Raw genomic sequence first — 19,487 nt, 5'->3', positions numbered from 1 at the left:
AAAATAAAATAGACTTAAAAAATTTTTTTTAAATAGTTAATTTTACTGAAAGCCTTATTCAAAAAATTTGAACATGCCATGACTTTCCTTGACCCCAAATTTCCTCCTTTGCCAAGGAAAGGATATACCCAGGTAACCTCTTTAGTCATCCCTGGCCGTGATAGCACATCTGCTGCTCAACTTCCGATCCTTGATAGGAACAGTTGTTTTCACTGAAATCCTTCCACACGAAGCAGAGAATAGGTAGACAGGTCAATTATCTACATCATCTCCATTGGGGTCAGGCTGGTTCTCACCGAGAGAGCCAGAGTGTGACTTCCAGAAGACAGTATGTGGTCTAAGGTACTGAGTGTAGTCCCTAACCTGGCCCCTGTCGTAAGCATTTGATTATTTGGAAGACCTACTTAGAAGATTGTCTAAGAGGAGGGAAAAAAGGTTAAGGAAACCACACTGAATGGTGATGGGAAAGATGGGAGAGAAGCAAGTTCATGGAGAATGAGAGGCATCACAGAATGGTCTTAATTTTGGTCCCTTGATTTGGGAATATTTTTCTTAGAAAGTTTCTTCATTCTTTTGGGATTTTGTTTCTCTCTTTCCTTTTATAAACAGTAATGCTAGGGAAGAGTTTTATACGATCCCTGGGAGATTATGAACTAGGTAAGCGAAATTACTCTGTCGTAGCCCTATGATGAGTGTGATGCTTATGGAGTAAGAAAAAAGCACCTTAAATGTACGCAGCATGTTCCTTCCACGTCACTCGAAGCAGCTTTTTACGAGGAGAAAGAGGAGACGAGTTTCCAGAGTAAGCACATGTGGTAGAGGAGAAGGACATTAGAACTGCTGGTAGTTACCATTTGTATACAGAGGGGGTTCAAGTGTTCCAGCGGTGGTGGGATATGGGGGCAGCGGGGAGAGGAGGAACCTGGGCACCAGGAGCTACAGGCCTACCTGTATGCATGTAAGACCTTGCCGAGTCACGGAAACCTCTCTAGACCTCAGCTGGACGTATGTATGTATGTATGTATGTATGTGTGTATGTATTTATTTATTTATTATATTTATTTATTTAAAAATAAGTGAACGTTACTTCCTTATTTTTATTTATTTATTTATTTAAAAATAAATAAATTTTATTTAAAAATAAATTTATTGATTTATATTTAAAAATAAATTTTATTTATACTTAAAAAGAAGTTTATGTATTTATATTTAAATATAAATAAATTTATATATTTCAACGTTTATTTATTTTTGGGACAGAGAGAGACAGAGCATGAACGGGGGAGGGGCAGAGAGAGAGGGAGACACAGAATCGGAAACAGGCTCCAGGCTCTGAGCCATCAGCCCAGAGCCTGACGCGGGGCTCGAACTCACGGACCGCGAGATCGTGACCCGGCTGAAGTCGGACGCTTAACCGACTGCGCCACCCAGGCGCCCCTAAATTTATATATTTAAATAAATAAGTTTATTTTTAAATATATTTAAATTTAAATATTTAAATATTAATTTAAAATATAAATTTATTTATATTTAAAAATAAATTTATTTATTTAAATATATAAACTTATTTATTTAAGAATATAAATAAATTTATTTAAGAATATAAATACATTTATTTAAGAATACATAAATAAATAAATAAGTAGAATAAAAAGAATAGATAAATAAAATAAATTTAAAGAGGGGGGGCAGAGAGAGAGGGAGACAGAGAATCCAGAGCAGACTTTGTGGTGTCAGTGCAGAGCCCCACGTGGGGCTCAAACTCAAACTCAGGAACCGTGAGATCATGACCTGAGCCGAAGTCAGACGCTTAACTGACTGAGCCACCCAGGCGCCCCTCAGCTGGTCATTTTTAAAGTGAAGGGTCGGACTTCATGACTTCTAAGAGTTTTCCAAATTATTACATTTTATGGTTTATTTATAGCATCAGGACGTCAGGGTGAGTTTTCCAGATAGCTGAAACCTGCCTTTCTGTGCATCCATACTGGTGTTTATCTAAATGGATGGATATATTTATTCAATGCCTTATGCGCATCCCTGCCTTCTGAAACAGCACTAAATTTAACTTTTGCGTAGTGATTCAGGTGATCGTTATGAACAATGATGTAGTACTTAGGTACCCGTAGGGAATGTAGTGAGTGTGTAGAACTATTGGCCTCAAAACTAAGTAACACCGCAGTCTACTATTCTTAAAAAAATTGTGCTTGCTCTCTTTTTTGTTTTGTTTTCGTTTGTTTTTTAAGGCTTGCTGCTTTTCTAAATACCACTCCCTTTTGCTTCTGTTATCTGACCCGCTGCCTCTAACTTCCCTTTTTATATTCTACTTTGCTGGTTTGAATGGGCTAGGAACAGGGGGCTGGAGACAAAGCAAGTAGGAATTAGGTCTGAAGTTAGAGCAAACAGCCTCTAGGAGGGATTTCGGGAGGTATTCCTGCCAGTGAAGACCTGATTGCCAGCGCTTGAGGCTTTTGGGGGCGTTCTTCCCTGTTGCAGTAAGTAAGCCTTGCATGAGTACAGTATGAAGGTATATTTACGGAATGATGTAAAGTTTGTGACCATTCTCCTTGCAGGAGAAAACATGAACGGTGGCAGGGCAAGAATGCCAAGAGGGCTCAGAAATAGAAAGGGGTCACTGAGAGGGCAAATGGGCGGATCTGTGAGAGTGTCAGATGATGGACAGGCAAGGCCAGGTCTCATTCGTAGGGCATCCCCCACCATCATCCTGTTCCCAGCCTTGGCTTGCCAGCCATTCTCTGCCGTGACAGCCCATTACTACCTCCTTTAGATAAAGCAGATACGGGGGATTGGCAGTGGCCGAGTTGAATTAGGACCCATGGATGCTGAACTTCTGGTTAATTGTCATCGTATTGATCCTCAAGGCCACTTGTAGTAGATTAAGAAAAGGTAAATTGGTTATTCATTTTCTGCATATTTACATGGAAATGCCACTTTATTAGCTTGCAAAATACAGTATCTTCCCTTTCAGCATAAATTTGGACACTAATTTGCACTTGTTTAATCTTGCAAGCTTGGCAATTTTGGGAAGCCTCCTACAACCCCCCCCCCCCATCCTCCCTCCCCATAGTCTCACCTCACCCATCCGGCAAAGCCAAGAATGTTGCTTCACGCTGTAGGAGCCATATTAAAAAATACCACTGGGTTTCTCTAAGCTTTTCTGAAGTAAATTAATTAATTAATAAGCATCGCATAGGTTGGTCTCTCCTAGGGCTCTCTTTGCTGTGCTTTCTGGGTGCACCCAGAGAAGCAGCGAGACCTGGTGCTTCCTGGGACCACAGCTCCCTTGCCCAGGTGGGGGACAGGAGCTCATCCTGGGTAGGAGGGGAGCATGGGGGCTCTAAAGTCGGCAGCTGTGGCTTCATCCAGGATCGTGTTTATGTACCTCCTGAGGGGAATAGGGAGGTATGGGGGGGAAAGCCACGAGGTGGTCAGTAATTAGAGAAATGGGGCTACATGTGCCACCTCTTTTGTCGTGGAAGTTACGTGTGCCACGATTGTGTACCACCTGTGTTAGCTTTGTCCTCCCTTTTAACACAATCAGCGTGGGTGATGATGGGCACAGGTGCGGAAGCAACTTCTGCTTTCTTCCCTACTAATGCTGACCCCGCCTCACTTCCAGAAAAATGCTGTCAGACTTGAGCTCAGGATTCTGGAATATATAACAGTATATATAACAGTATAGCCTGTGGGCTTATTTATCCGAGGCTTCGGATTGACTTCTTCTTTATTGATCGGGGCTGATAATCATGCAGTCTGTTGGGCTGTTCCTAATTATTCTGGCTATCTTAATTATTGGATTGTGCATGATCTGTTCTGTTCAAATAATTTCTCAACAAAAAGAATCGAACCAGCTGAAGAGTGTGTATACATCTACCTCGTTCCTATCTACTCTGCCTCTAGCCCTCTGTGTCACGTTAAATGAATCATTTTCGCCTCCCTGTTTTTCATTTTCCTCTCTGTGAACACAGAACGATATGATCTTGTGGCTTAAGATTTAGGGTCACTGGATATCAGGCACTAGCAAAATGTAAATTGTTGCCACCAGTTTGATAGGACCATTCATGCTGACTTTATGTCGTTTAAATCTTGATATTTTTCTCATTATGAGCTTACAAAAACATATGCTCGTTGTAGAAAATGCTGAAAACCGCAGAGAGGAAAACAAAAATCATTTATAACCCTGCGACTTAGTTATAGAAGCCTGGTAAAGTTTGATTTCTTCTCATCCAGACTTCACATAAATGTATACACAAAGACGTATTTGGGATAATATAATATATACTGCTTTGCAGCCAGCGTTAAGCCACAAGAATTTTTGCAGTTTTCATCATTTTTAATATCTGCGTAGTATTTTAATGTGTGGACGCCCAGTCTTCTAGTTAACTATTCTTTCTGACTCTCCTATGTCCTCATATCCCTTTTTTTTCCCCCCAACTGACGGAATCTTCTATCTGAAATAAAACTTGATCCTATCACTGGCCTGCTGAAACCCTTCTGTGGCTCCTGATAACCTACTGGGTGAGGCCTTGCAGTGGGGAGAAAGCTAGGCTGCCAGCTGCCTGCCAACCTCTCCTTTCAGATCCTTATTCTTACCACTCTCCGTCTCACACTTCATGCTCCGGCAGCACTGACCCTCCTGTCCGTCAGTCCCTGCAAACGCTCCTTCCCTCTGCACTTCTGCCTTAGCTCTTCCTCTGTCCGGAATGCCCATTCCTTCCCCTGACGTCACCACCCGTAACCTGGCTGACGCTGACTCAGTTTTAAAATTCACTCCTGGATGGCATCTCTGACTTCCCCCTTTCACGGGGAACGGGTCTCTCTGGGCAGTTCTGTAACAGCCTGTTTGTACCACCATCACTTAAGTGACTCCTGGCCCCCTCCAATCCGTTCTCCACATGAAGGCAAGAATGAAGTGCTTTATGCTTGTTTGTTTCAAAAACAAACAAAAAATCAATTCTGAGCCTGTCCTCAATTCTGATCATTTGTAATCTGTGGCGACTCCCATTGAGGCTCTGTCTCAATCCGCCTTGAGGCTCTCCATGTTCTAGTCCCCACTCAGCTCTCTAGCAACACCTTCCCTGGCCCCCTCACACTCTGCACCCCAGTACCGCAGACCCTCCTCTTATCGCAGGATTTTGCAACTTTGAAGAATGAAGAGGTGGGCACAAAATGAGCAGCAGGCAAAAGTTTATTAGAGTATAAGATTGGAAAGGGAGAATAGTAGGCAAGCTCTCTTTACAGAAAGGGGGCATTCGAAAGTGAATGCCTGCGAACTATAGGCAAGGGTTCTTGTTTTATAAGGGTCTGATGCCCTCCTCCTTCCCTTCCCTCTTGTTCCTTCTCAGGTTCTACCCTTCTTGGCTTGATAGTTTTAGGTGCTGTGTTGTCCATTCCTGATTGGCTCACTTCCATTGTAGGAGGGGTGGTCTATGGCCATCTATTGTCAGATTCCTGAGGGAAACCTCAGGGGGAGTGGGAGGTGTCTGTTACATTCTTAAGAGGAACCTTATGCCTTCAGAGGGTTTGCTGTGGTCACCTGTTCCCAGCATTGTTGCAAAATAAGTGTTTTCCCCACCCAGGGACTTCAAGTCCCATCCTTTGCATCTCTGCCCATTTTATCCTATCTTTTCCTATCATACTCTTCAAAGTCCTGTCCATGGCCTTCCTTCTGCCCCATGAGAATATTCCTGCCTATCCTCAAGACCTCAGCCATCTTGGACTGCCCTCATGGCTCAGGCATCCTGTCCCATGGTCTCAGGGAACTGTGTGCTTCTCCTTCATGTCTGAGTTGTAATGTTGCATCTATTTGTGCTATTATTTCAATAACGCCAGTGTCTTTCACTAGACTCTAAGCTCTCTGGGGGTAGGGCCTCTGTTCATTTTCATCCAGTTTATAGATAGAATTGGATTGGGGGAAGAATCCCCACATCCAATAGCTGAGGTTAGACAAAGTCTTCAAGAGATCGAGCTGGATAGATGTGAGATAGATGTGACAAAGTCGGGCAGCGCAGGAGCTGTGGATTAAAGGTGGTCGTGCATAAAAGTACCTGCTCTTTTATAGTCCTGGGCATACCCTATGAAATCAATACTACCAGCCCCATTTTACAGGTTAACGAAGACTCAGAGAATTTCATAAAGATGGCAGGTGGTAGGGCCATAATTTAATGTTGAGCCATCCTTCAGGATGGGGAGGCAGCCTGGAATGAAGGACAGGCCAGTCCAGGCTGTCTACTAGGAAGTGATGGACCTCTCGGGGTATTGTTGTAGAGCCCCACATGTTCTTTATGTGTCCCATGTTGTCTTTTGGCAGCTGGCTGACTCGTTTGCGTGGTCTGAAACCGGCCAGGCAGCAAAGACGTGCAGCCAGAAGCAGGGCGATCGGCAGAGGCTGATTTCATCACTGCACATTTGTGCCCCTGGCAATTAATGGTGCTCTCCCAGTCCTTTTTGCCTTGCCCTACACAGGTGGGGGCAGCTCCTGGCCAGGGTACCGGGATCCTCAGAGGGCACTGTGCTAAGTCCTGGGCACAGCGCTGAGACTAGGGAAACAGGTATTCTGAGCCCTGCAAGGAAACCGAGGTGGCCCTTCCACTTCTAGTCCAAGGCTTTCGAAAGTTACCCCCACCCCCACGCCTACAGGAGGCTGAGAACCGTGGGGTTCCCTGGAACGCCAGACTTCTAGCCCCAGGCTTTGAAAACCCAACAGAGGCAAAACATAAGTCTTCTGGCAAAGGAGAATAATCCAGAAAGGATGTTGCCAGAGAGTTTTAAAAAAATTCTTCAGGATTTTCTTAAATTAGGTTTTCCTTTTAATTACCTAGTTATCCTTCAGAAACTTGGAAAAGTCCCATTCCTTATCAACATATTCCTTGTCAATTATGCACAGGCTCAGGCTTATGGTGCCGAGGGTGATGCTTAAGTACCAGGCAGCTGGAAGTTTTCCCCTTGGGTTGTGGGGAGTGTCAGGAATGCTAATGCGCTGTGTTCTGGGCTGAGCTGGTGGCTGAAGGCAGAGGCCTCACTGAGCACTGGCCCAGGGGCAGGGCGGGGAGCAGATAAGAGGCTCGGGGTCTGCACTGCCCTCCCCAGGGGGAGGGAGGGTGGCCCCACCTGGCGAACTGGGGGGCTGAGCATTAATCTCTAATTTTTGTGATTCTGATAGACCCTCCCCCACTCCCTGGTTCTTAACACTGCATTCTCAGAGGATTGGAATGATGCTTAGCAAAACTGCTTATTGGCACTTTTTTTTTTTCCACTGTCTGGCTGTCTATGTCATTCAGGCTGCCTGAGGTAAAATTAGGGCTGGAAACATCGTGTGGGCATGTTCTGATGCGATGTGGGCTGCAGCGTGGCAGGGCTCGTGTGTGATGCGAGGCCACAGTGGTGAGGTGCAGGTCCGGACCATTCGCGAGTTATCTTGTCCCCTCCACATCCTCCGCCGAGGCTTCTGGGGGCTGCATGTGATAAGCACAGGTGGTCAGAGAGAGAAGCCCAGCTTCGCTGCACGCTGTCGTTGGAACTGGACCAGAAGTACGTTTTATATTTCGGGCCCAAGCACTTGACGGTTGTTTTGACCCTTTGAGCTGTGTGGGTGGGTGGGGAGTTGTGGTAGGAGGAAGAATGGGGACTTCACTTTGGAGTGTGCAGCCGTGGGGGCGGGCCTCTTTCCCCACATAGAGATTCCCAAATGGATGGAGGTTCCAATTTGGCCCAGGGGGAGATTTTTCCCTTCCCATCCTCACTCTAGGTTTGGAGTGTTGCCCCGCCAATCTGGGGCTCAGGTGTGGGGCTCTGGGTGACAGAGAGATGCAGTCGAGCCCTCATTCCCGGCCACCGTGCTCCACCTGCTTCCCTCTCCTCAGGCACCCCTGTGCCCCTTCTGTTTGTTCTCAGCCCTCCTCCGGGGTTTTAGGCACCTGACTGCCTGCTCGGCCAGCAGGGAAAGAAATCTGTGCATGCAGAGGTTTGGACAGTGGTTTCCTCGAGTATTTCCTTCTGTTTCCTTGTGGGTAGAGGGCAGCATGAGAACAAAGGAAATGGAAGCATACAAATAATACTGCGGATAAAAGCAACGCACAAGTCCAGCCGTGCCTGCCTGCTTTGTCCTCGTCCCTTTAAGGGGACTAATTGGGCACGATCAGGTGTAGTCATTAGTGACTCACATCTGACAAGGTCTGTTAAGATATCTGAGACTGGCTTTGGAAGGAGATACAGATTCCATGCCAGCTCTGTTAGCCCTGGGACTTTGGACAGATGGTTTAGCCTCACTGAGCCTCAGTTTCCTCCTCTGTAAAACAGAGGTAGCCTCAGAGTCTATCTCACGAGGGACATGTGAGCAAAGCTCTGAGCCTAGAGTCTGGCGTCATCTAGCAATCCTTCAGTAAGCTATGCTCACAACTATTTATTTCTTTATTTATCTAAAATCTTTGTATTTTTGGAGAGAGCAGTGGGGGAGGGGCAGAGAGAGAGGGGGACAGAGGATCTGAAGCAGGGTCTGTGCCGACAGGCTGACGCCAGCGAGCCCGATGTGGGGCTCGGACTCACGAATCGGGACAGGCCACCTAAGGGGTCTGTGCCTTGTTCTTCCTATTTGTAAAAGGAACGGAATGTCGTCCGTATATGACTTGTGAGGATGTGTGACGAGACACTCTGAACACAGCGTAACAGGCTACGTGATAAATAAAAGCATGATTATGCCATTTTCCTGTAGGCCACACCAGAGCAATTCTGGTGGTCCCACACCTGTGCTTACCTGGCTGCAGATTTATGTCATGACTTAGGGGTGTCTGTGGAGCTGCTGGAGGAACCGGCACACACGGGAAATAGTGGGAAAGAGGGTCCCGCCCGGACTCTCATCTTCCTTGCCGCTGCCTCAAAAGGCTCTGGGATGTGGTTTCTTCCTACCATAAAGTTCTTGCTGCTGGGAGGTGGTGAGTGCCATCGTCCATTGTTCACGTTGCAGTGAATCCTGGATAATCCATTCAATTTGGAGATTTTGTCCCCCTTCACTTCTTGTCTCTGGTGTCTTCCCGGCCACCTGACTATGAAGGGGCTGGAGAAGGGAAAGGAAATGAAATCGGACTTGTCAGGTTTGCTTGGTCGTTGCTCATTCTTGATCATTACTGTGAAAAAGTTGAAAATATTGTTTCCAATCACTTTATATTGTTTTTTGAAATTGATTTCAATAGCTTACCAAAGCCCAGGAGTACAACTCTATCAATTATCGAGTCAGCAATAGAACAGGTGCTCTCTATAGATCCCGAAGTCTGGCTCTAAAGGGCTCCCAGTTTCCATTTATCTTGATATGTATCTGTGACATGTCTCATCATAAATCCAGCAGCCCATCTGGTGAAGGGGACATAAGAACATTGTTCATGGTAGCAAATATGTTTAAACTTTTTCGCAGTTTGAGCAGATCCATTACCCTTGCCTATCCTGCCATAAATTAGCTCTACCAAACATGGCTTCCCTCATCTCCATATCCACCAGTAATTAGTCAATTCAGCTTGATCCAGGGTTCACTTTCATAAAGGAAACAAACTTCTGAAAGTGTAGCTCAATTAGGAAGACTCTATGAAGGCACCTGGGAACAGCCAAGAGTGCATTGTTTTTAAGGATAATTTGCCCTGGAACACTGCCAACCCACTCCACAATGGGCAGTCTTTCTCCAGTAACTTGCTCTTTTCTGAGTATTTGGGAAACTGCTAACGTCATCAGAAGTTATGGGTCCCCATGTGGCACGTGGGAGATTTCTCTCCCTCTCTCTCTCTCTCTATCTCTCCATCCCTCCTTCCACCCTCCCTGTTTCAGAGTCATGGCATTTTTGTGGAACCATAGTCTAGATTCAGAAAGTAGGTCTTCTGTCTAGAAGGCACTTGCTAAATAAATGTTTGTCGAACAAATGAATAAATGAATGAGTGAAGGAAAGACTAAATGAGGAGATGATTGACTTTTGATGGCAAAAGGTAATGACTGATCCTTGGCCCCTAATTTTTTCCCCAAATGCTGGAGGTGAGGATGAGGTTACAAGTATCGCAGTCCCTCAGGTCAGGACTCACACTTTACTGGTGCTACTTACAAAGACAGCAGGAAGAGGGCGTGGATGACCACTGTCCCTGTGCACTAGGCACTGTTAGGACACTTTATATATATTATCTCATTCGGTCCTCATGACAATTCTGTGAGGTTGTATTACCTCTACGGTACAAATGAGGAAAGGGAGGCTCAGAGTGGTTGAGTTTATTGCTCTAAGTCACATAGCTGGTTCTAAAAACAATATTCTCCTTTACACACTTGTGTGCCGCTGCTTCTACGCACATACTAAATGTAGAAAAGTCCCGACATTTTTTTTTTTTTGGATTTTTTTTTTTTTTAACATTTATTTTTGGGACAGAGAGAGACAGAGCATGAACGGGGGAGGGGCAGAGACAGAGGGAGACACAGAATCGGAAACAGGCTCCAGGCTCTGAGCTATCAGCCCAGAGCCCGACGCGGGGCTCGAACTCCCGGACCGCGAGATCGTGACCTGGCTGAAGTCGGACGCTTAACCGACTGCGCCACCCAGGCGCCCCTGAAAAGTCCCGACATTTGAGAGTACGCAGGTTTAAACTTCCAATTAAAAAAGTCATATTCATCAATGTTCGTACTACTGGAAAAAAGTCACACTGGAGAGTGAATGAATAAAGCTTAGGTTTGCTTCCCACACCGACCGGATGCCTTCCAGAATCTAGGAGATTTGAACTTCAGGTGTGTATTAACAGCTTTAGACTCGTGTACTATTAAGACAGCTTTTGTTCAGACTGTATCGATCTCTCTGAGGTCAGCAGGTCATGATCAGAGCAAGAGTAACCAGCAGCAACTGTTGGCCTGTCCCTGTAACGTGACATCCCCCGTGGGAAGGGAAATACCACTGTGTACTGAGCTGGAACGTCCATTGAGCCCGTGGCTGTATTTGGTCTCACCTGGGTCGGGGCCCAGGGAGCAAGGTATGGGACAGGTGTCAGATCTTGCTTGTGTCCGCCTTCTCACCAATGGCGTAATCATATCTCCCTTGCCCACATCGGCAGCTCTGAGATGGAGAAGAAAGAATGGAACCTGGCTCCCCATTGTGGTTCACCATCTCCCGGTAGAGAGAGAAGGTAAAAGGAAGGAGAGGAGAAAGTGGAGGGAGAGAGAAACAAGCAGACAGCACTCCGGTGGGCTGAAATCCCCCATCAGCCACATAAAATCACATCCTGTCTTTAATCTCCAATCGTGAATCCATGTCCTACCAGCTAATCACCAACTGCGTGCTCTCACGGTTTTGAGAAGCTGAGAATCCCTGGTTTTGATTTTTTTTAATTCTATTTTTTTTTATTGTAGATATACTAACTACACTAAAGGAAATTGAAAAAGGGATTCAGCAAACCAGCAGTCTTTCACTGCTTTAACCCCGTGACAGCTGCTACCTGTGCACAAGATCATGCTTGTTTGAGCACTGTTATTTCTGGTTTGCTCCCCTGCTCCCCTCCTCCTTTCAACTTCCTGTGGTGATGTTTACTCTCTCTGCAGTAGGTTGAATCTGTCAGACTTGTCACTGAATCCTCCCTCTTTGGCCCCTAGAGATCATGTGTTTACAGTTCAAGGAACTCACTAGAGTCTTGCCTTCAAGGAATAGTCCAGTTGTCTGGGTTTGTTCAGGTAAAAAAAAAAAAAAAAGTAGCAGTAGCAGAATAATGATAATAATGAATAATAATAATGATAAATATAATAACGATAGTGATAGAAGCTAACACTAACAGTATTATATGAATGCCTCATTTAATCCTCTGGGATAGATGGACTACCCCTGTCCATATATTATAGCTGAGGAAACTGCTATTAGGAAGTTTGCTGAGGACACACAGCTAGTGAGTGTGAAGCCAGAGTGCAAATCCAGGTGTCTTGCTTCAAAGAGGACATAGAGGGGCACCTGGGCGGCTCAGTCGGTTGAGCATCCAACTCTTGATTTTGGCTCAGGTCATAATCTTGTGGTTCGTGGGATCAAGCCCGAGTCGGGCTCTGCACTGACAGCTTGAAGCCTGCTTGGGCTTCTCTCTTTCTCCCTCTCCCTCTGCCTCTGTGTCTCTCTGTCTGTCAAAAATAAATAAATAAACATTTTTTTTTTTTTTTTTTTAAAGAGAGGGAATTGGGCACCTGGGTGGCTCAGTCAGTTAAGTGTCTGACTTCAGCTCAGGTCATGATCTCACAGTTTGTGAGTTTGAGCCCTGCATCAGGCTCTGTGCTGATGGCTCAGAGCCTGGAGCCTGCTTCGGATTCTGTGTCTCCATCTTTCTGCTCCTCCCCCACTCATGCTCTGTCTCTCTTTCTCCTTCAAAAATAAATAAAAACATTTAAAAAATAAAAAAAAAAGAGAATATAGAGTGAACACAGATATAATTCTACGCAAGTGAGGTGATTCCCCATTAGTAATAAGAAACAAGAGTAGCAGAACAAAGTAGTGTGTTATGGAGAGTCTAAACAAGAACGACTTTGACACCTGTCAGGTACTTCCTAGATCAAACACTTGCTCTCAGTTGCTTTTACTTCATTTGGAGTCTTGTTCACCTTCATCTGGAACTTTCCTCTCTCCGGTACAGTGGCCAGCAGCCACGTGAGACTGTTGAGCTCTTGGGATGAGACTTCCTGTGTTTTAAGTGAAAAACAGCAGATTTTGAAGATTTAGTGTGAAAAAAGTATGTAAAATATCTCACTAACGGGTGCCCGGCTGGCTCAGTTGGAAGAGCAGAGGATTGTGAGTTCAAGCCCCATGCTGGGTGTCAAGATTACTAAAAAAAAAAAAGTAAACTCAAAAAAATTCCACTAATACTTTTTAAAATATTGATTTTATGTTAAATTAAAATAGAAGATAATTATTCTTGCCTATTTATTTTTGTAGCATGGCCACAGAAAACTTGAAATTCTATATATGGCTTGTATTTCCACCGGTCAGTGCCACTCCACAATCACTAACTTTGTGCCTCTCTCCTCTCAGCTCTGGAGACCTGATGATGGGTTTGCCCTCAGGGCTTGACTTCAGGACTGGTTTTGGCCATTTGAGGCTTAAAATTGCCAACATTAGCCCACTAAACTCACTGTATTTGGTTTATTTATCTCAGTGAGGGCTGTTCGTACCCCTTAAAGGAGGCGACAAGGAAGACGTTTTCTTTTGTCTGCTTAGCACCTGATTCCCTCTGAAACAAAATCTCTCTGATGAGAACATGGCAGCCCCCTTGCCCTGTGACCCCATGATGGATCTTTCCTTTCAGACCGGGACGCGTGCCGGCAGAGCTGGTGTGAAAAGAGTTCTCTATTTTTCTGTCCACGGGCCAGTTATGGAATTCCACGTTGCCTCTGAAATGTTTTAGGAAACAGTGCAAGCTGTTCACTCACCCTTTCATCTGCTAGCCATAGCTCTTACACGTCAAGGACCCAGAAAGAAGTCACAACCTCGGCTCTTAAGGAACTCGGGACACTCCGACGGAGGCAGACACTCTGATCTATTAGGAAATGATCCAGAGCCAGATTGTGAGGCTCAGCCCCTAACATCACAACACCAGAGAAGAGAAATGAGCTGCGACGGCTGCTGTGTTCCTTCGGGAAGGCATTTTGAATGAAGGTGTTGGGCTTGGGGGGCTTAGGGGGTTTGGGGTGGTTCCAAGGTGATGGCTGTATAGCTCTAGGAAGAAAGGGGCCTGACCCTGCCAAGGCGCATCTGTGGGAGTGGTGGAGATATAGCCCTGGGGACCAGTTGCAGTAAAAGTAAGTGAAGTGGGGGGCGGGGATAAGTGACAAGGGCCTAGAGCCTGGTTTTGATTAGGGGGAAGCCAATGGTATGTTACTATGTAGAGGCAAGACAGAGCCAGATGATGAAAACCTCAGGCTTTATTGCTTTCAGGGACCACGAATTTTCTCATCTTCTGTTTGCCCAAGTGTGGAAGTTGGTACATTGGCACAGCATTAAAGCTATTTAATAAACAGGTGGCATTTACTATGTGCTGGGTACTTCATTTTAAAATAAGTACATAATTCTACAACAAATCCCTAATTACATTATGGGAGGTAAAATTGTGTCCCACTTGTAGTAATCAATGTAAAGAAACATATTAAGTGCATGGTACTGTAAATGGCGGGTGATTATTGCAAAAATCTTGTTTTTTTAAAATTATTTTTTAATTTATTTATTTTGAGAGAGAGAAAGAGCGCGAGCAGGGAAGGGGGAGGGAGAGAGAGAGAGAGAGAGAGAGAGAGAGAGAATCTCAAGCAGGCTCTGCACTGTCAGCACAGAACCCGACGTGGGGCTCAACCTCACCAACCCGCGAGATCATGACCTGAGCCAAAATCGAGAGTCGGACGCTTAACTGACGGAGCCACCCAGGTGCCCCTTATAGCAAAATCTTAAGGGTTGTCATAGTCTGCATTACAGATGGGCAGCTGAGGCTCCAGAGGCCCCAGACCTTTCCACAGCAGATTTATCCAGCAGTGGCAACAGGGTGGGTTGGAGGGTGGAGAGAAGAGCGGTAAGGAGGCCAGTCGGCCAGCTCTTCAAGAGTGTAGCGATGGGAGTCTTGCACTGAGCGTTGAGTGGAGAGGAAACATGAGAGCCATTGGGTAGACCGCCGTTCAGGCGTTCCGTTGCCTGTGTCTATCTCTCTGGACACTTGGGTTAATCTGCAATGCACATTTGGGGTGCAGACTCCTTGTGTGTGTGGCAATAGTTCTGTATGGTGAATGTGAGCAAGTGCCAGGAGATATTTCGTAACCAAATGCTGACATTTATCGAGTGCTTCGACTGGCTGCGTCCCATGCTAAGTCCTTGAATGACCTCTTTCATTCCTCATAATAACCACAGAAGGCATCTGCCGTTTCCCACCCCCACCCCCCGCCTTGTACAGATGAAGGCACAGAGGCTCAGAGAGTTTACGTCACTTGCCAAAAGTCGCACAGCCGGGTTTCAAATCCAAGTCTGTCTGACTCCAAGACCTTTAGCCACCACATCATTGCCTGGTCCTAGTGACTTTTTACAGCATCTTCTGCTGTTTGTCTCCCATTTAACCTTGAGTATGAGTTTCTGTGACTTAGCTTAGAATTTGATTCATCTCCCTAAGCACCAGAAACAACAGATATTCACCGGACCATAAACCCTATTCCTAACCTCTGTGCAGTATATTTATGTATCTTCTTCTGTGGTTTATATCATCATTAAAGCGGCTCTACTTGGCCCTTTAAGAAGCTAATTAATCACTAAATATAGATCACAACTTGTTCTTTTCAACCCTCTGCATGTTTCTTCCCCCCATTGTGTGATGCCATCTGGTGCTATGAGCTCATGCTTTTTGTGTTCCTTTTCAGAGAGCCAGATTCATTGCTGTCTATACCCAGAAAGCCAGTTAATTTCAAAGTTTGCATGCATGGCTTTGAAAAAATTGGAAGCTAATGCCTCCTTGTGGATTTCCACAGTATCACTTTGTAACATAACATCGCACGGAACTTCCGTCTTTACCACCATCCACACATACACGCACACATGTCTTTTCATCAAAAGGACCTAATTTGTCTTTGGCAAGCTGTCAAGCAACTACAGGTCTTTTCCTGTGTGATTTTTGTCAAGTTTCATTTTGTCAGTTTAAAGCGTATGCTGTAAGGAGCCAGACCTTAATAATATACTCCCCCCTTCGAATCTATTTGACTTTCTGAGACAGCAGCGGAGTTTAAGAACAAGAAATACACCAGCTAATGTGGGCCCCTGACACTGCTGCTGATCTGTCCTTCACTCCCACTTTCTCTCCTAATTCTGCCTGGAGTCTTGATCATCTTCCAAGGGAGTGGAGCACAGGAGCCGTAGACTGTTTTCTTGCAAGCTCAGCTGAGGGGCTCTGGGCTTGCCAGCAGGCTCCCAATCAGTGGGATTGTTGAGTACTGCTTGTTACCGTCCGGTCCAGACCTTGTCACTCTCCACACCTCCTTTCTCTTCTCCTTTCAGAGCGCTTGGCAGTTTAAATTTAGCCTGGGAGCCTAGCGGGGAAGGAAAGGTAATTTGGCTACGTGAGCACTGCTTACCTCACTCCTGGCACATGCTGGATGCCCCTGGGGAAGCAGGAGAGCACTGGCCAGCTGCCTTCCTCCTTTCCGCGGCTCTTCCTCCTGGGATCGTGCCTGTTCCTAGCAAGGGGCTGAGATGAGCCCTGAGAATGTCCCCTGTGATGTAAAAGGAACCGTGCATTTCCCTAGCATAGAAGCTGTCCTAGGGCCAGCCCCTCGCGCTCTCAGAGAACGGTTTCTACTCAGTCCACACTCCATTTGAGCATGAAGCAGCTTCTGTGAGATGCAGGTAGAATGAAGTCACTGAGTCAGCCATAGAGCCAATCCAGTCTCCAAATAACATTGTCAAAAGGTATGGGTAATATACAGACAGAAGCCTCAATTAAGTTTTGTTTCCAAAAGAGCACATGTTGTTACTAAACCAAAAAAAATGGGGGCGCCTGGATGGCTCAGTCAGTTAAGCCACTGACTTTTGATCAGTTGCACGTTGAAGCTCTGCATTGGGCTCCATTTGGGGCGTGGAGCCAACTTAAAAAAAAAAAAACGAAGAAAATGTGCTTTTCCCTGTAAATTGACAATTTGCTTAATAACTCGTTGTAGCCACCCACAGAATTAAGATGCACTTCTAAAAGATTAAGGATTTCTAACTTTCCTGAGTGACTAGTATACAAAATTTGGATAACAGCATACATGTTAAAGCTTGGTTACTACTTTGCACTGTGGCCTTAGGCTAGTTGCTTAATGTCTCTGAACTTCAAATTTTTCTACCTACTTAACGGAGCAAATCATACTTATTATTTATTTTTTTTTAAACGTTTATTTATTTTTGGGACAGAGAGAGACAGAGCATGAATGGGGGAGGGTCAGAGAGAGAGGGAGACACAGAATCGGAAACAGGCTCCAGGCTCTGAGCCATCAGCCCAGAGCCCGATGTGGGGCTCGAACTCACGGACCGCGAGATCGTGACCTGGCTGAAGTCGGACGCTTAACCGACTGCGCCACCCAGGCGCCCCTTACTTATTATTTTTTAATCTGGTTCATAGGGTTGTGGGTGAGCATCAAATAGATTTTGTCAAATGCTTTTTCTGCATTTAGGAGATGATCTTGTGGTTTCTGTGCTTTATTCTTTTGATAAGGCCTATTATATTAATTGATTTTCACATGTTGGAACAATCTTGCATTCATGATATCAATCCCACTTGGTCATGATGCATAGTCTTTGTTATATGTTGCTGAATTCAGTTTGCTAGTGTTTGTGGAGGATTTTTGTATATAATAGTCACAAGAATATTTTGAAATATTCTTGTTATGTTTTTGGTTTTTGTATCAGGTGTAATATTGACCTCCTAGAATGATTTGGGAATTCTACTATTTTTTTTTTTGAAGAGTTTATGAACGATTGTTATTCTTTTTCAGATATTTGGTAAAATTTACCAGTAAGGATGTATGGTCCTGGGCTTTTCTTCACTGGAAGATTTTAATTGTAAAGATTTTATTTTTAAGTAATTTCTACACCTGACACGGGGCATGAATTCACAACCCCAAGAACAAGAGTCTCATGCTCTACTGACTGAGCCAGCCAGGCACTCCATCATTGGAAGATTTTTAATAAGTTATTTACTACCTTAATCTCTACCTATTACATATCTTTTCAGATTTTCTATTTCTATTTGAGTCAGTTGTGGTAGTTTATGTCATTCTACAAATTTCATCTGTATAATCTAATTTGTTGGCATATAATTGTTTCACAATATTCTCTTACAATCCTTTTTATTTCCATATTGGTAATGCCCTCTGTTTTATTCTTGATTTTAGTAACTTGAGTCTTCTTTTTTTTTTATTTTGGTTAGATTAACTAAATTTTATTAATCTTAATTTTGTCAATTTTATTAATCTTAGTGCCAGTTTTTGGTCTTGCTTATTTTCTGTGTTCTTCTATTCTCTAATTCATTTGTTTCTACTGTAATTATATAATCTCTTTTCTTCTGCTTAGGGTTTAGTTTGCTTTTCTTTTTTTGGTTTTTTAAGGTAGACAGTTAGGTTATTGATTTGACATCTTGTTTTTTAATGTAGGCATTTGCAGCTATAAATTTTCCTCTAAGCACCACTTTAGCTGCATCCCATAAATTTTGGTATGCTGTGATTTAGTTTTCATTCATCTCAGAGTGCTTTTAAATTTCTCTTGTGATTTATTTTTTGAACACTTGGCTATTTAGGAGTGTGTTACTACATTTCCACAAATTTGTGAATGTCTCAAGTTCTCTTATTGATTCTAACTTCATTGTAGTATGGTCAGAGAACATACTCCATATGGTTTTAATAATTTTAAATATATTGAGATTTGTTTTATTGCCTAACATATGGTCTATCGTAGAGAACATTCTATGTGCACTCAAAAAGAATGTGTATTCTGCTGTAGTTGGGTAAAGTGTTCTATAGATGTGTTCTGTCTAGTTGTTTTAGAGTGTTGTTCAAATCTTCTATTTCTGTGTTGATCTTCTAAATGTTGTACCATGTTTGAAAGTGGGATATTGAAGCCTTCAACTATTCTTGTTGAATTGTCTATTTCTCCCTTCAGTTTTTTGCTTCCTGTATTTTGGGGGCTCTGTTGGTAAGTAGGTGCATATGTGTTTATAATTTTATAAATTCCCAGGGGATTGACCCTTTTACCATTCTAAAATGTCTTTGCCTATAGTAAAAATTTTGTCTTTAAGTTTATTTTATCTGATGTTAGTATACCATTCCCATCTCTCTTTTGGTGATTGCATGGAATATCTTTTTCTGTACTTTTACTTTCAACCTATTTGCATCTTTGGATCTAAAGTGTGTCTCTTGTGGACATCATATAGGTGGATCACGTTGTTTTATTTATAATGCAAATCTCTGTCTTTTGATTGGAGTGTTTGATCTGTTTAGATTTAATGTAATTCCTTATAAGGGAGGAATTATGTCCGCTGTTTTGCTATTTGTTTTCTATACGTTCCTCTATTCTTCCATTACTGTTTTCTGTGTTAAATGGATGTTTTCTAGTAACCTTTTAAATATGTATTATATATGTACGTATACACTCACACACACACACACACACACACACACACACACACACACAAGTTGCCTTGTGAATTACAATTAACATTTTAATTTATAGCAATCAAGTTTGGGTTAATACCAACTGAATTTCACTCGTATATAAAAGCTTTGCTGCTTTATAGCTCCATTCCCTCTCCTCTCCTTTGCATGGTTATTATCATACAAATTACATTGTATGATCCTCAACACAGATTTACAATTTTTGGTTAATGTTTTGTGTCTTTTGAATCAGATAATAGAAAAAAAGTTACAGCACAGATAGTACATTTATATTATCTTTTATGTTTACCCATGTCATGACCTTGACAAATGTTCTTTAT

The 19,487-nt window shown here is 43.8% G+C and overlaps 1 protein-coding gene and 1 long non-coding RNA gene across 3 annotated transcripts in view; one reads left to right on the top strand and one right to left on the bottom strand.

Annotated features, from left to right (window-relative positions):
* Window positions 1-19,487, top strand: part of TMEM178A (transmembrane protein 178A) — a 52,662-nt gene that overhangs the window by 15,351 nt on the left and 17,824 nt on the right. The gene's annotated exons all lie outside the window — the stretch shown is intronic.
* Window positions 7,225-9,454, bottom strand: LOC123581206. The gene is made up of 2 exons (XR_006703667.1): window positions 8,771-9,454; window positions 7,225-7,472 (listed from the first exon to the last, which is right to left on the bottom strand). It is a non-coding gene; the product is annotated as an uncharacterized LOC123581206 (long non-coding RNA).

The sequence above is a fragment of the Leopardus geoffroyi genome, chromosome A3 (genome assembly GCF_018350155.1).
Source record: "Leopardus geoffroyi isolate Oge1 chromosome A3, O.geoffroyi_Oge1_pat1.0, whole genome shotgun sequence".
NCBI lineage: Eukaryota > Metazoa > Chordata > Mammalia > Carnivora > Felidae > Leopardus > Leopardus geoffroyi.
The sequence above is the reverse complement of the archived record's forward strand: the minus strand, read 5'-3'. Positions and strand labels throughout refer to the sequence as shown.